This window comes from Natator depressus, chromosome 3 (assembly GCF_965152275.1).
Source record: "Natator depressus isolate rNatDep1 chromosome 3, rNatDep2.hap1, whole genome shotgun sequence".
Taxonomy (NCBI): domain Eukaryota; kingdom Metazoa; phylum Chordata; order Testudines; family Cheloniidae; genus Natator; species Natator depressus.
The window spans coordinates 172,885,061-172,901,759 of record NC_134236.1 but is presented as its reverse complement, the minus strand read 5'-3'; positions in this window follow the sequence as shown (position 1 = coordinate 172,901,759).

Genomic DNA, 16,699 nt, shown 5'->3' with positions numbered 1-16,699 from the left:
AGACCACCTGACCTAATAGTGTCAAAGTTATGTCCACGGACGCCTCCCAGGAGGGAGAGAGATTAGTATCTTCATGATCTTGTTGTTTCTTCCTGATGGCTCATCATATCTGGTGGCCTGTGGTCTGGTGGGTGTCTTCTCAATACACACCCAGCTGTAATTGTTACATAGTCCATATTCTTAACTCTAGATACAGAAATGATACAGGCATACAAATTGGATAATCACATTCAGTAAATTATAATCTTGAGAATGATGCCTTACAAGACCCATCTTGCATAAAGTACATCTCAGTTCTGTCATTCATATCATAAGTATATTTTCATAAAGAATATGGAGTGAAACGTCAGTCACTGTTCACCTGGGTTGGATTTGAATTGGTGATCTAGAGGCAAAAAATGGTGGTATTCTTCCTCTTCCAAAGTTTCACCATTTAAAAAAAATGGCATCTCGGAGGGCCTCTCAAGTTGAAAATGGAACTGAGGGGGAAGCATTTTCAGGGCAAGCAAGATTTCCTACTGATATGACTGCAAAGAATCTGACTCAGACTCCTTAAAACCTTTTCATTTTTGGGAACACTCAGAATATATTTTGAATTTTTTGGCAGTCTGGTCTTATTGTAACAGCAAAGAGCGAGGGGTGGAGGGAGGTGCAATTTTGTGCCTGGGAGCTCAGTAGTCATCTCAGCACTGGCATCAATCACAGAGAATCGGCACTAAGTTTAAGAATTGTTGTTTTTAATAAAATAACTAAGGACAAATTAGACATTCAGATGCTAAAAAAAGAATCTGAAAAGGGTAAAAAACAAATGCTTGGTAAGTTAGGAATATTCTTTGAAAACGCAATATTGTTTGTTGATTCACTGGGGAGAAGCTAGACGAGTGTTGGATGTGGTTATTAGTCTTAGATTTTTGTTGATGAGAAATAGTTTAGGATCATATTCTGATACCCTTACATTGAGCAGTACCTTAAAGCATACATAATCCCCTTGAAATTCAGCTGCCCCCCTTGTGGAATAAGGTGCTACCCTTGTTCAAACTTAGTATCTCTCCCTTAAAATAGTCACTTATCAATGTTAGGACTCTGCTCCTCACCCACCACTAACTTTTGCGAAGAGTGTTAGATCAACTCTCATGATTTCTTACCATACATATCTTAGTGGTTTTTGGCCTCTTCTGATTCCTCAGCTCTTGTGGTGCAGTCTCAGAGATGGCAGCTGAAAGTCCATCATTCAACACAAAATGGCAGTTTTCAAACATCTTCTGCTGGAATCATCTTAAGTTCTAAGCTCTCCTGGGCAGGGTTGTGGTCTTTGTATGTGTTTATACAGTGCCTAGCACAATGAGGCACTGATCCTGATTAAAGTCTCTGGGTGCTACTGCAGCAATGTCTTTGATAGTTAAAATCCAAAATAGTCTGTAAATAAGGTGAGACTGTAATAAATAGTAAGAAGTTTGGTCCTTCAGAGGGTAGGTCTTGTCCAAGTTAAAACACTTGGGCTGAGATTTTCAATACCTCCTAAGGGATTTGGATGTCCCATTCCCATTGGGAATGAATGGAAATTAAGCAACCAGATCCCCTACGTGGTTTTGAAAATCCCACCCTTAGGGCCTAATCCTCCCAGGCTCAAGGACCTGCTGATGGAAACCAATGAGGATAATGTGCACAGATCTGAGAGAATGATCAGGCCCTCGGTTATAACAGGGACGAATTACCACTTTAATTTTCCACGAGCCATAATGGTTCCAGATTGAACAGTACTCTCCCTGAATGTTCCTACAGCAGACTCACAGCTCCACAGACTGTAGCATTCTTTCCTTCAAACTATAACATTCTATCATCATATCAGTGTCCCCTGTAGTGGTGTGAATGTGAAGTCACCAGTTACCAGGAACAAGAATTCAAGGCAGATGCTCCGGTGGTGGGTGGAAAGGAGTGAGTCTTGGAGGTCATGCAGCCAAGAGCACAGCAGGAGGGACTGTGCATAATCTGTGATATTTACAAAAATCACCATGACAAACTTGCAAGTCTTAGACCCCAATCCTGAAAAGACCTGATCATGCATGTAAGTTACTCCTGTGAGTATCCCACTGAAGTCCATGTGATCTCCTCAGGACTACTCACATGCATTAAGCAGGTGTGTAAGTCTTTGCAGGATCAGGATCCAAGTGACTAATATTTGTAAGGCTTTTTGCAATGAACAGGGGTATACTGTTGTTTTTTTAAAGAAATGTTAGATGATGTGGGATGAAGCCTGTGACTCATATCAGACTTAATGCATGCAGACCAGACCTTTAAAAATGTTTGCAGTCACACTTCATCCTATGTGCCAGTTCCTTTAAAGGATCTGTGCAGAGAACAACTTTGATGTGTGAGCACCTTTTAGAATTCTGAATGGACCAACAAAAAATGAACAATTTTGAGAACTTTGAAAACCCATCACTTTCTAAAGCCTCCTAATTCACAAACAGGTATTCTGGTTCATCTCTGACTTGTCTGAATAATTTTCCACTGGGGAGAGGCTAAGCGTGAGAAAGGCTGGATCAGATCATCAGCTGCTTTGAATAGAGTTTCTCCACTGAAATCAGTGGAGCAATGCCATCTGGCCCCTTATGTGGAAAGGAGCTCTTTTTAGAAAATTAGCAGGGAGCAAAAATCAGGGTGATTATAGAAACTGGAGTGATACTGCGATTCAACCATTAAAGTGCCATTTTCCTTTGTTAGTCATTTTGACTTCTCATGTGAACTCTTACACAGTCTGCTGAGGGTACGTTAGAAAATAATTTTCTTTAAAAGAGGAAACTAAACTAAAAACAACTATTTTGAAATCTTGTTAAAAGGCTGACCTAGAATTGCCAAATCCCCATTTTAGAGTTGATAAACCACTTCTCTGTTCCTAGATCCAGTCCCGCGTTTTTCAAAATCTATTTTGATTTTTGTGGCATTTGAAATCCACGTGGATGCCTCTGAGCCTGTCCTTTGTGTGACTTTTCCACTGCAGCATTGCTTGACCATGTGCTCATCAGATTATGACACCAGCATTACAGCTGGTTGGAATTTTTTCAATAAAATGATTTTTTTGGGGAAAATGCTGATCAATTGAAACTGAAACTTTTAATGGGAACGTATCAGTTGTGTTGAAACTTCTTCCAAGAAAAGTTTCTCAAGTCCAGGATGGCATTTCTGGTCAAAACATGACCAAGAGGGGAACTGTGGAATAGACAATAGCCTCATGGTTAGGGCACTTAGCTGAAATGCAGGAGACCCTGGTGTAACCGTGCCTCAGTGGGCCACAACTGAGAACACCAAATTCAGGACAAACTCTCTTTCTCTCTCTCTCTGTCTCTCTGGTTTTTCATAAAAATCTTCAAAGAATCTCAGTTTTGTCAGATGTGGAATGGAAACATTTTTGAAATCTGGAAGAGTTTTGAGGGATGGGAATCAGTGGCTATTATTCAGGCATTATCATCTTCTTCTCACCATCCTTAGCTCAGATTCCCTTCCGCTGTTCTTTCCATTATGCATCACTCTGGAGGCACAGAATGGCAGAATCTGGCCCTAGCTGGCCAGCTGAGGATTCCCCTGGCATAAAGAGGTGTTGCCAACTCCTGCAACAACTGCCACTGCTCGGCAGGAGGGCACGTATTGGGAGTGGGAGGGAACATGATGAACACACCTGTATTCTGCCAATTCTCAATTGATGTGTGGTCCAATAGTCACTGTAGTCAGGTGATGCATTAGAGTAGCCTCTTAATATGCTCTAGCTTATGCTTCTGAGCTAGGTCCAGTGGAGAAGCATCAGGAGAATCAAGGGGTGCAGCTTGCTCCTTCCTGGCTCCCAACCTCTCTGGCCTAGAGTGGATCTTGGTGCAAGAGGCTATCTGCCCCCTTCTGTTGCTCTCTCTCCAGAACTGTGTTTGCAGGTATGTAAGAGAAAGCAGTGGTTCTTTCTCTCCTCACAGTACAACAGAGACCTAGTGACTTCCACGTCTTTCAGAGCTGTTTGTCTGGGGATTGCTTTGATGGCTGGCATTCTGATCTCTGCTTAAGACCCTGCCAGCCTGGTAGATTGAGAGCCTCTCAAACCACAGGATGTGCATGTAAACGCCTGTAGCTATTAACTTCTAGTTAAAACTAGAGTGGTTATGCTACCATCTCTTTCACCTCGTAGTTTGGAGGCTACTAAAAAGTAAGATGAGACCCTGAGCAGCCTTTTCGTATTCTGCTACTAAGAGAGAGAGATTAGGTTGCAGGTGTCTGCTGTAGTAGAGCTTGGTGGAAGAGTTTAACATGAAGATTGATGGGCTGAGGGCACGGAAGGGTGCAGATATAATAGCATAGATGAGTGAGACAGCTGGAAAAGGTGCATGATGAAGCAAAAGGTGTGGAGTTTCTTTGACACAGTTGTTGTCCTTTATGCGGCGTTAACCCCAGTCTCAGAGATTATATGGGTCCAAGCCAGCCACAAACTTCAGACTTGGATTGAGATTCTAACTTTCCAAAAGTTCGTGAGAATTCAGACCTGGACTTTTAGCCTAGGTCCCATCTCTAATTTACACTGTCCTGAACCCACTTACTGGTGCCTAGTCATAACAGTGGTTTGTAAATTATTGGCACTACCAAGTTTTCTGTAGTGGTTTTCACCACAGTTCTGCATAGGCCACACTGCCTCCTGGAGCTTCCAGATGTGCGGGGCAGTGTGTCCTCTGCTATGCCATTCCAAAAGGTTCAGCATCCCCTCCTTTGCATTGCTGGCCAGCTTCACAGATGGAGGCCTATTTCCCTTTCCTCCTTCCCCACTCTTTCCCACCATTATCAGGGTCGTTTGTGATCTAGTAGCTGTTCTTAGGGAGCCTCCTTTCCCACCTTGCTAATCTGTGTAGTGGTCAGCTACAATGTAGCCTCAATTGCATTCTTGGATACCTAGTTCCATTATAAATATATCTGTTGTATGTAGGGATTAGTGGGTCCAACACGTTTTGCATTCTTGAAAAGGATAAGGGGTATGGGCTATCTTCCATCCTCCTTACAAACAGAGGACTAGGGGAGTGCTGGTTTATCTGGAACCATCCCAGAAGGATTTCACTGTCGCTTAAAAAATTGTGGCAAAACATACTAGTTTTTCCCCTCTTCTGTACAGCAGCGCTTCAGAATGTACTGTGCTTAGAAATTTCCTCTGTGTGCAGGATTTAAACAGAATCACTTACTTGCATTCCATTTTCTGAGATGATTGATAACCCCTTACTCCCACTGGTGAGCAGTTACTCCAACATGTAATCTCATTGATTTCCATGAGACTACTTGTAAAAGTAAATGCTGCAGGATAAACAATATATTAGCATTTCCCCTACTTCTCTCATATTAATAAATAGCTGAGATGATTCAGTTTGAAAACCCTAATTTGCTTTTCACCACTTATGCAGTTTGCTTTTTACATTTCTCACAGCTGGGACAATAAACCCAGGCTGATCATTTTTACTTCTATTTATAGTCACTTCTTGATTTTCATGGATACAGTTGTCATGTAACTCCAGTGGAAAATTTCCTACAGTAGAGGCTGAGCAAAGACTGAATAAGAACTTCAGAATCTGGCCCCTTGATCTCTCCCTATTAACAAATTCCTTCATATTCAAATTCCCGCTTTTTTTTTTTAATAATCAAACTTCAGTTTTGGCAGAGCTGTCGAATTGCAAAGGTTAGCAAACTTTTTGACTGTACCCGGTTCCAGTGATTATTCTGATTCAAAATCATTCCAGAAAAACCAGCTGCTCTCACATGCTCATGCTAGAACAATCCCCTGGGGACCATTTCACTAGCTCTGAGGATTGGTGGAGTGCCTTGTCCTCTGGCTCAGCTTCTCTCCCCAGGAATGTTGCTCCTACCTCAGCCAGTGCTGACATGAATCCCTGCTCCTGTGCGGAAGAGGGTGTGGGGCCAGGTGGAGCCAGAATAAAGCTCTCCTGACTCTGGGAGACTTCTCATCAGCCACTTTAGGGCTAGTTTGCAGCACTCCAGAAGCACAAAGCAATCTTATCAGGGGTTGGCAATCCGGTCCTTGGTTTTGTGCAGATCTGACAAAACTGGGTGAAACATGATGGGATTGACAGAATTTTGCTTTGCATCTTGTGATTTGTTTGTACCTGAAATTTAAAGTAAGGCAAGCCCATATTAAGTGAAACTAATCAGAATGTTCTTGGGAGCCACTGAACACTGAGATTGTTAAAAAGTGTCACACCATTCTAACTTTGGATGTAAACTAAGTTGACAGTGTCCCATTAACCCAGTACTTGGAAAGAAACACAGACCTTTGGAGCAAGCTGAAGCACAAACACAACTAAATACTATATGTAAACACAAGCTATCAAGCCATGCACACTAAATATAGTGGCTTTATATTTTCTTCTTCATTTAATCATTTAGAGTCAGTTTCTTTCAGTTTTTCTTGGAAAAAAATGTCTTTTTGGATACAGGCATTTAAACAAATCGAAAACAAAAAACCTAAACTTTCCTGGACAGGACTTCTCCACATAGCTGTAATTTTTTTTTTACTTCAACTCAGAAATTAGAACCAACTCCAGGGTGCAAAGGGAAATGATCACAGTGCTAGTTATCCCTTAGCTAAAGCAACAGATGCATCATGCAGATGAGCCCCAAGAAGGATGAAGCATGTGTCCAAGGTTTCTGTTTTACCCTTGGCTGAATTCCTTAGGGAAATCAGTCTTACCAAATCATATTTCGTCTCACTGAGTTTCAAAGCATTACCCAGGATGCCTCTTGTTTCCCAAATTCCACTTTGAAGTGAGATGTCCCTAACTGCCTGTTTCATAACTAGCTTTGACTGAAAAACTTCCTGTATTTTCTCAGGTTTCAGAGTAGCAGCCGGGTTAGTCTGTATTCGCAAAAAGAAAAGGAGTACTTGTGGCACCTTAGAGACTAACACATTTATCTGGGCATAAGCTTTTGTGAGCTACAGCATGCAATGAAGTGAGCTGTAGCTCACGAAAGCTCATGCTCAAATAAATTTGTTAGTCTCTAAGGTGCCACAAGTACTCCTTTTCTTTTTGTATTTTCTCAGACCCTCAATATTGGTGACGCATGTGTAAGGGGACTGTTGCCCCCTTACTAACAGTGAGTGGGGGTGTTTCGGTTGGCTAGCTCCCAGTACTAAAAGGGGAAGGGTCTATGGGAAATCAGGACCCTGAGACTGATAGTCCTCAGGAACAATGGGGAGAGGCCAATGCTCCAGGTCAGCCTGAATGACAGGGTGGGCAGGCTAATCAGGGAGTCAGGAGGCCAGGGAGGTCCCGTCCTCCGTGTGAGCTGGATTTGCCTGGGTCAGACAGAGTGGGGCCGAGCTAAGGAGAAAGCAGGGGCCCGAGCTGAGCTGGGGAGCAGAGGGACCAGAAAAGCAGCCCCTGTCCTGGGAGCAGAGCTGTAGCAACCAGAGGCAGAGGGGCCAAAGAAGCAGCCCAGGGAGCTGGAGGCAGAGCAGCAGAGACAGAGAGGTGCAGCTGGGGCTGGAGCAGTCCGGAGCTGGGTGCGGTGAGCAGCTGGGGAGAGCGAGGGGGACCCTGGGCAGCAGGCCCAGCACAGGGAGACGCCTGAGCCAAGAGGCTCTGCAGGCCAGGCTTGGATTGTAACCCCGACTGGGCGGGGACGACACTGGGAAGAAGGGTCTTACCACTTAGAGCCTGAGAACGTGTGGCCACCACCAGAGCAAGTGTCCAACCCGCAGCATCCCTGCAGCACAGCCAGGGCCTGAGAAGGAGGCCTGGGACTTACAAGGAACAGACTGTGAACTGCCCGGACATTCCAGAGACACTGTGATGTTCCCTGCCACAGAGCGGGTTGATGTGTTTCCTTTAACCTTTCCCATTTTTCCTTACTCTTTTTAAAATTAATTGTTGATTAAATAACTTGCATTTGCTTTAACTTGTATGTAATGGTCAGTGGGTCAGAGAAGTGCCCAGTGCAGAGAGAGTACCCTGGAGTGAGGACACCCTGGCCCCTATCCTAGGTGACTGCAGCAGAGTTGGGGGTCAAGCTCCCCAGGAATCCTAGGCCCAGCCTTGTTGGGGTTACAAGGACTCTGCCAGACAGGAGAGTAGAAGGGGAGTCCTCAAGGGCAGGGAGGCCACTGGGTAAAGGAAGTGGGAGCGAGGACTCAGATCCTTTCGCTAGCCCACTTCACCGGGGTAGTGCAGAAGCCAGGAAAGTTCCTCACAATAGCGGGACTATTCCCCCGCTTACACATGTGTCCCTGTAAAGAAGTAATGAATGAGATGCGTATGTGCAGGCACACATGTATGTATCAAATAGACACAAATTCCCACTGACTTCATTTAAAGTGATAAACACTTATTTAAAAAGTGAACCAAAATGAATAAATATCACGTACACTTATTGCTCAATTTAAACTTCTCTTCACTGTGGTGGAGGGGAAAAAAATCCTACTATAGTTTCATGGATTGTTTCAAAACACTGCAGTATTTTCTCTCCATCTTCCCTGGTCTTTTTTTGAACAAACTGCTCCTTGTCACCCCGAATGGTCAGTGACACCCCATAATTTACTGTTAGGAATGCAGACATGAAGGAAGACGAAGGGATGAAATATGGTGTCAAGTTTTATCTACTCACATTTCACACACTAAAGAGACAAGTCTCTTTGGCCAGTTGCCATGGAGAATTTTCTTTTAGAAGTAAATAACTCGGAACAGAAAGAACTCAAATTCATTCTGCCCCAGCTGCAGAAAGTCATTAACTCTCAATGGATGCTATGTGTGTTGTGTGAAAGGAATTTTGTAATCTGGATATAACAGCAGTTGCAAAACTACATTTGAATTTAAACCTTTATTCTGAGCCTTTAATTATTGGCTTTGTTTTTTTGCATACTGATTAAAGTGCATGTATTTACAAATAATTTCTATTTTTGAACTACAAACTATAGATGAGAAGTTTCAGTAATTGATGAATGGCTGATTTTTGTTTTGTTTTGCTGTTTTGTTTCTTTCTATCCCAACCGCAACTTGAGTCCCATTTCCTAACTTGCTTTTTAAAGTATGTTTAAAAAGGGAAATATTTCTACCAAGGCCCAAAAAATGATTTTAAAGTGACATCCTAGACTGCTTTTCTTAAATTGCCATTTGCATGATTTTTGGACTTCCCTGACCTTCCCAGTCTTTTCTCCCACCTTTTCCCCCCATCATTTTAAACAGCTTTGAGAAAGTAGAGCTTTTCTTTCCTTCCAGTTGCATTCATCCAACTCTCCAGCCACATTTAGGGCTGGAGTCTGCAGTCACACCTGTGTAACTCAATGGAGTTACTCCTGATGTAAATCAGAGCTGAATCATCCCTTAAGTCAGCACTTCTGAAGCACAAACTGATGCTTCCGAGCTGTCACCTGCTATGGAGATGTTGCATCTAGAGTTCAGCCAGGTTAGATCAGTTGGAGAGAGGGGCACTATTGGGGATGGAGGTACTGTAGGCAGAGGGTAATGAAAGCTTTGTAAATGATAAAATACGATTGAGAAAGGGTCTGAACATATTTCCATAATGCCAGACTTCTATAACAGCTGGCTCAGTCCTAAAAAGCCTGCAAAGTTCAGTTTTTGGGTTGGCTTAACTTATACTTTTACATGGTCAACCTTTTTTTAAAATGAAACCAACCAAACAAAAATATTAGTTCAAAAGTGTTAAATTACATTTTTTTAAAAAAAATCATGCTCTCTCAGTGCCTAATGCTGCACTCCTGGAGTAGTGCACAACGAATCAACAGCTGCTACCATTTTTGTACACGTACATCATGAGCTCCCTGCTGCACCATGAGCTCCCAGCTATGGCTCACCTAGTGCAGAATGGGAGTGGGGTTCTGCTAATGCCTCACCAGACCCTTTGAACTGTTAAGTGGTGGCACAGACTCTTCCCCATATCTTGTTCACTCTTGAGCAGCAGATCTACCAAGTGTTACTTGTCTTGTGTGACACTTGCTCATTCACCGGGTCTGTCATGCTTTCCTGCATCTCAGGTATGGGAGAAGGGGGAGAGAGTATGTGTGTGTGTGTGTGTGTGAGAGAGAGAGACATTTTATAGCAATCTATAGCCTCAACTGCAAGCAAGAAGACCACAAGTTCTAGTCCCAGGTCTTTTTCCTGACTGCTGTTAACATTTTTGTACATTTCATAACTATTTTAAGCAAGGCTTTTTATTCCTACATCAGGGGAAACAGCAATGATCCACTCGTTTTTCAGAAACGATAACATACACAAACTTACTGGAGGCAGAGCTGAAAACAGAACTGATACAACAGATTTAAGTCTCATCTACTTTGCCACAATGTTTTCAAAAAGAATGTCAAACTATGTGCATCCATATGCTGTCTCTAACCACTAGACTGCACTGTATTCCCAGAGCCAGGAATAGACTCCAGGAATCCTGGTATCCAGCATTCCAGTTCTCTCTCACAAATAGTTGCCTAGCAATATATATGTTGTGTCTCACTCTAAAGCAGGGATGGGCAAACTTTTTGGCCCAAGGGCCACGTCTGGCTGGGGAAATTGCATGCAGGGCCATGAATGTCGCACTGGGGTTGGGGTGCGGGAGGGAGTGGGGGGTGTGGGAGGGAGTGTGGTGTGCAGGAAGGGGCTCAGGGCAAGGGGTTGGGGCAGAGGAGGGGTGCGGAGTGTACGAGGGGGCTCAGGGAAGGGGGTTGGGGTGCAGGAGAGGGTGTGGTGTGTGGGATGGGGCTCAGGGCAGGGGTGCAGGGAGGAGTGCGGGAGGGGGTTGAGGTGCAGGGTGTGGCAGGGGGCTCAGGGCAGGGGTTTGGGGTGCAGGAGGGGTTCGAGGTGCGGGCGCCGCCCAGCACTGCTTACCTGGAGCGGCTCCAGGGTGGCAGCGGTGCGCACCGGGGCCAGGGCAGTCTCCTTGCCTGCCTGCCCTGGCCCCATGTCGCTCCCGGAAGCGGCCGGCATTACGTCCCTGCGGCCCCTGAGGGAAGGGGGGCGGAGGGCTCTGTGCACTGTCGTCACCTGCGGGTTCTTCCCCCGAAGCTCCCATTGGACAGGAATGGGGAACTGCAGCCAATGGGAGCTTCGGGGGAGGTATCAACAGGCGAGAGCGCACGCGGAGCCCTCTGCCCCCACTCCCCCAGGGGCTGAAGGGACTTGGTGCCAGCTGCTTCTGGGAGTGGCGGGGGGTCTGCGGTGCCACAGGGGTGGCAATCCCACGGGCCGTAGTTTGCCCACCCCTGATCTAAAGGTTGGATAAACAGCCTACTCTCACTACTAGATATTTCTTGAGCTCAGATGGAAGAGGTTTCTGCTTCCTTTTAAAGTTGTAGTCTGCTGATGACCCACATAGGGAAATATGACACCCTCCATTATTTCGAGAACCTTGGAATAAATGTAATTGTTGAACAATATTGTATTACCAAATATTTTGTGTAAACTGAATGTGGATGTTGGGTTTTTTTATTGTGTTTTTAAGGTTTGTATGATGGTTAGTGGGAGCTGACCCTTTAAGAACAGACTGGGGCACCGTATTATAGGGTGTTTGAAGGAGCTCAAGCCCAGCCTATGGGAGATTTTGCCTGTGTGTCCAGATTGTCATGCAGAGTCTCAGACTAAGCTCCAAAAAGTTCAGAACTAGATGTAATAAACTTGTCTTTCCAGAAAGGAAACCTCATTCTCAAAGGTGTGTTAGCTCTTATTGGAGGACTGGCTGCCCAGAGCTTCCTAAGGAGCGATAGAGCCTTTCACCTGTAGGTCACCAGTTCAAATCGATCCCATTTTAGTAGGGATCAAAAGTTGCTCCCATCTACTTGGTGCTTGATGGGTCTAAGCCCCCACAGCACAAACTCAGCCCTTCACTTTGCACTAGTCGGTTGTTTTAGCAGAGTGGCCAAGACCTGCATGGGTCATGGAAACTAAACTACCCATTACCCCTTGAGGAAGTTCTCCTCATCATGGTAGAGGTAGGCCAGTGTTTGTGTGTGGGAAGCTTGCCCTGTAGCTAAATGAAGGACCTCATTTATCAGGATCATCAGACTGACACCTCTCACCAGCACTAAGGTATATTTCAGCTGACATTTATGGCCACATGCACATTATTTGCAAATCTGCATATTCTTATTAAGTAACTTGCATAAAATGTCACACCTGGGGTAGTGTGATAATTGGCACCTCTGCACCTGTTTAGCCCTCAGAATAGGGCTTAAGTGGGACTTAAGTAATGAAGTGTTACATAGACCTTGGGCACGCTCTCTCCATGGGTGAGTTTTACCGTTTGAGAGCAAGGTGCAGAATTTCTGACTGCCCCTAGAACAGGTGCATGTGGGTTGGCGGAGAAGTGCTTTCTCTTCCTGCTTGTTCCAGAGTAAGTGAAGACCGAGTATGGCTCAAACACTTGATTTGGGCGGGGGTGGGTGGGTGGAATTTTGTATGTGCTCATCGAGTGTTTATTATTAAGGCGTTGTCTATACTACGGGGCTAAATTGACGTAAGTTACGCTACTCCAACTACGTGAATAATGTAGCTGGAATCGATATAGCTTAGGTCAACTTACTGCAGTGTCTACACCACGCTGTGTCAATGGGAGATGCTCTTCCGTCGACTTACCTTATTCCTCTTGTTCTGGTGGAGTACCAGAGTCAACTGGAGAGCACTCTGTGGTCTTCACTAGACCTATTAAATCAACCTCAGCTGCATCGATCACAGCAGCGTCGATCCCTGGTAAGTGTAGACATGGCCTTAGTATATTCAATACCTCATTGTGGCAGGATTGCTATGTCCCGAGCATCCTCTTGTGGTCACTTGCCTCTGGAAGCTCCCTCTTGCAGGTCCCTTAAGCACTCCAGATAGTCTCTCTTGTGGCTAACAGCACCCCCACCTGTTATCAAGGGAAATTTAACTGAATGAATTGCTGTATTCTGGCCTCAGGAACAGTATCTCTACCACCTTGATCGCAGGTATGTAATACTGACTCAGTGTTAAGCTGCAAACAAAAAAGCGGTTTATTTGACAAACAAGGCAAACAGATTGAAGGGAACTTTAACAGTATGACAGGAAAATAGTAAAACAGCTTGTAGGTTTGTTCCCACGGACAATGAAGCCAAAGTCCCACTATAAACCCTTAACAAGCCATGGGCATACTAGCACAACTTTACTTGCAGGTAGATAACTTCTGGCGCACAGATGAAGACGAGCAAACTGCTGGACATGTCTCAGATCTGTCACAGCTACCAGTCGAATCTGGACTTTCAGCTGTACTCCGGTGGGACACAGGAGGAACACAGATCTGGATACAGGAGATGGTCTTCCAGGTAAGTAACAGTGATGGATCTTGACTCACGACGTGCGCGCAAATAAACGGGACACGGGCTGCCTCTCAGACGGACAGCACCCTGTACTGGGCAAAGTGGCTATACAGTCTAGTCACATGCCCCTCCCCCCCCTTCTTCTCGCTGTTTGGAGAAAAAGGTGCCAAAGTTCTAACAAGGACACTCAAAATGGAGTCCAAACAACAACTTGGATGAATCCAAGATGGCAATTCAACAAAATGGTGAACATAAACAAATAAACCTTACACACCCATGGCTGGTTTAATAACAGAAATGTTTCAAACAGTCCTTAGGGTCCCCAAAATAAAATCCATAATCAGAACATATAAACATTCCGACTCAGCCCTGGTTCTTGTGCCACACCCAGAGCTCTTCCTCCGTCACAATATGTTCCACTCAAAGCCACCAGTCCCCGCCCTCTCTGTTGGAGCACAGTTCTCTGGCCAGGTGTCCTCCTCTTGTCAGCCACACCCTACTCCCAGGCCTGTCTGGGGCCTTTGCAGCTTTTGTAGGCCACTCCTAAGCCCCTAGTTGGAGCCTCTGGTTCTCAAACCCTCTGGTGTAGCAGGGTCTTCCCTGCAGAACCCTTTTTTAATTCTTTCAGTGTCCTCTACTCTGCCTTTACTTCAAACAGCTGCTGCCTTGTATAGTGAATTACCTGATCCAGCCCATGTACGCCTCCTTCATAATTAGGGTTGGCTAGCCCCAAGCCCTCAAGGGAAAGCCACCCTGTGACACTCATATAAATACGCAAACACCAGGCATGCTTAAATATCAGATTTCCATAGCTCAAGTACTTGGCTCTGGTAATGATCTCTGACTTCTCTCCCAGCAACAGCAGAAGTGATAGAAAGTGAAAGGACAATTGGGAAAGGAATTGGGGCCATTTTAGTGCATTCTATTAGTGAAGATGACATACCGGTAGGCGTTTTAGGTATGGGAAGAAGGATTTGGGCCATAAATTGGCTCCAAGTGTTGAGATAAAACAGGAACATACTATTGCTTATTTAAGAAGAATGCTGCTACTTCTCTTCCTCCCAATTCAATCACTGAGATATATCAGTTGACAAAAGCTGTCTGAGCTCACTTTGTTTTCTGTTTATAGCATTAGTAAAGTTGTTAAACTATATCGTTGATGCTGCTACTTTTCAACAGAAGGCATTCTAATGTAATGTTTTGTGGACAGAGGATCTGATCCATCCGATTCCATCTCCTCTATCTCTGTGTGGAAAATATTTTATCTTAAGCTTAGTTTAAACAAACAAACAAACCCTGCAAGTTTTAACTTTTATGGAACACAAAATAGCTTTCCCTACCCTTGCTGTGTCACCTGGCTCCCAATGTCATTGTCAGTGAAGTTGACAAGCTGAGACATTTTCCTCTGGATATAATTGACATTGCCTTAGTACTGGACAAGAACATGCTTGTAAAAATAACAAGAACCAGTTTACAAGTACAAGAACCATAGAGGCTTTGGGCCAATATTACACTTATGCCTCTAATTTTTTTCTGTAGCTCTTTATCCTTAGCTTTACTTTAGGTTTTAATGCATGAATATATAAACCACAGATTTCAGCATGATTAAAAGGCACAATAAATCAAAACTTTGAAGTTAGCAGTTCTACATCCTGGAGTTATTTTGTATGCACAATTAAACATAGCTGAGTGAGAGCCTCACATTAATTTTCCTATTTTATTAGGCAACATCTTGGTTTTTTGATGCCTAATTTAGACTTGCTTGAAAACATTGAGTAACTTCCTTTCCTAGGCTCAAACTTTGGTAAGCTATTATTTTTCAATGGTTTAGATTAGGAACAGATGGTCTATATGAGCTCATGCAGTTTGTAGCTTATGGGGGACACATTTTGAAACAAAGTGCAGCAACAGATAGTCAGGGCCGGATTAACTCTCCTGTTGGCCTGGGGCTATTAGATTTTGTGGGGGGTTTGAAGTGGGGGAGTGGGCCCAGGGCTGGGGCAGGGGATTGGGGTGTGGGAGGAGGTGCAGCTCCAGCTGGGGGGGGAAGGGTTGGCTCTGGTGTGGGGCCAGGGATGGGACAGGGGGTGGGGGTGCAGGAGGGGGTGTGGGGTGCAGGGTCCAGCCGGGAGGTGCTTATCTCGAGTGGCTACTGGTCGGCGGTGCAGCAGAATTAAGGCAGGATCCCTGCCTGCCCTGGCTCCGCACTGCTCTGCTCCCCGAGGTGGCCAGCATGTCCGGCCCCTAGGCAGAGGGGCCAGGCTGCTCTGCGTGGGACACTCTGCTTGTGCCTGCAGGCGCTGCTCCCACAGCTCCCCTTGGCCGCAGTACCCAGCCAATGGGAGCTGCGGAGCTGGTGCTGAGGCGGGGGCAGCGTGCAGAGATTCCCTGGATGCACCTCACCTAGGGGCCACAGGGGCACATTGGCGAGCCGACGTTCGTGGCTCCAGCCCTGGGGGGTGGGGCGTCGAGGCTCAGGGGCTGGTGTCCGGCCCGCGGCACCTGCGGGGCCCTGCTTCGCCCGAGGCCCTGGGCTGCATCCCTTAAAGCCCCTGCATTAATCCAGCCCTGCAGACAGTATATGTTAGGTGGTGAGCTGTGCAGGGTGGTTTTTGGATAACCAGACCAGTTTTAGAATACTTCTGTGTCTTCATTCCGTACTGTGGAATTTTTGGAAATCTCATAGAAAATTCGTTTATAAAATTACTGGATAGTTCTGTATGGCAGAATTTGTGCCTACTTTGGAAAGTATAAGGGCCTGATTTTTTCTTCCACTTTCTTCAGTGTAAATCTGGAATGAGTCCATTGAAGACAGTGGAGTAACACTGGTGTAAGTCAGAGAACTGGACCTACAGTTTAAAATATGATCTTGGAGGTCTCTTGGGCACTTTTGAGTCTGAAAAATCTTGAGTTTGATTTACAGAAGCCCCGCAGAAGAGGGACAAAGGGAAGGGAGCAGGCTCAAAAATTATACTCTGTGTGTACTTTCTGAATGTGGAGTGGACATTAGGGAAGGACGGTGATTGGCCTGTACCTATTCTATCAGGCAGTAAGTGGATCTTGAGCAAGTATCAGATGTGCTGAACCATAAAGAGACAAGAGGTTGTTGACTGAAAGGAGCAGGGTTACTTTTTGATGTTTAGAGCGTGAAGTGAGTCTACAAGTCATATGGTACTTCCATATCCATTGAATTTTTGCAGGTTGAAGTGACTTCTTAATATCCAGTTAAAATAAACTGGTCAAAAACGGAGTTAATATTTTTTCAATGGGTAAGTCAAATCCTTTAGTAAAATGAGCTGTTACTTTTGCCTTGATCTTCCTCTGTAATCCACCTGGTAGAATACAGACTTTGTAAGATACAGCATGCATCCGACCTAAGATGAATGTTCA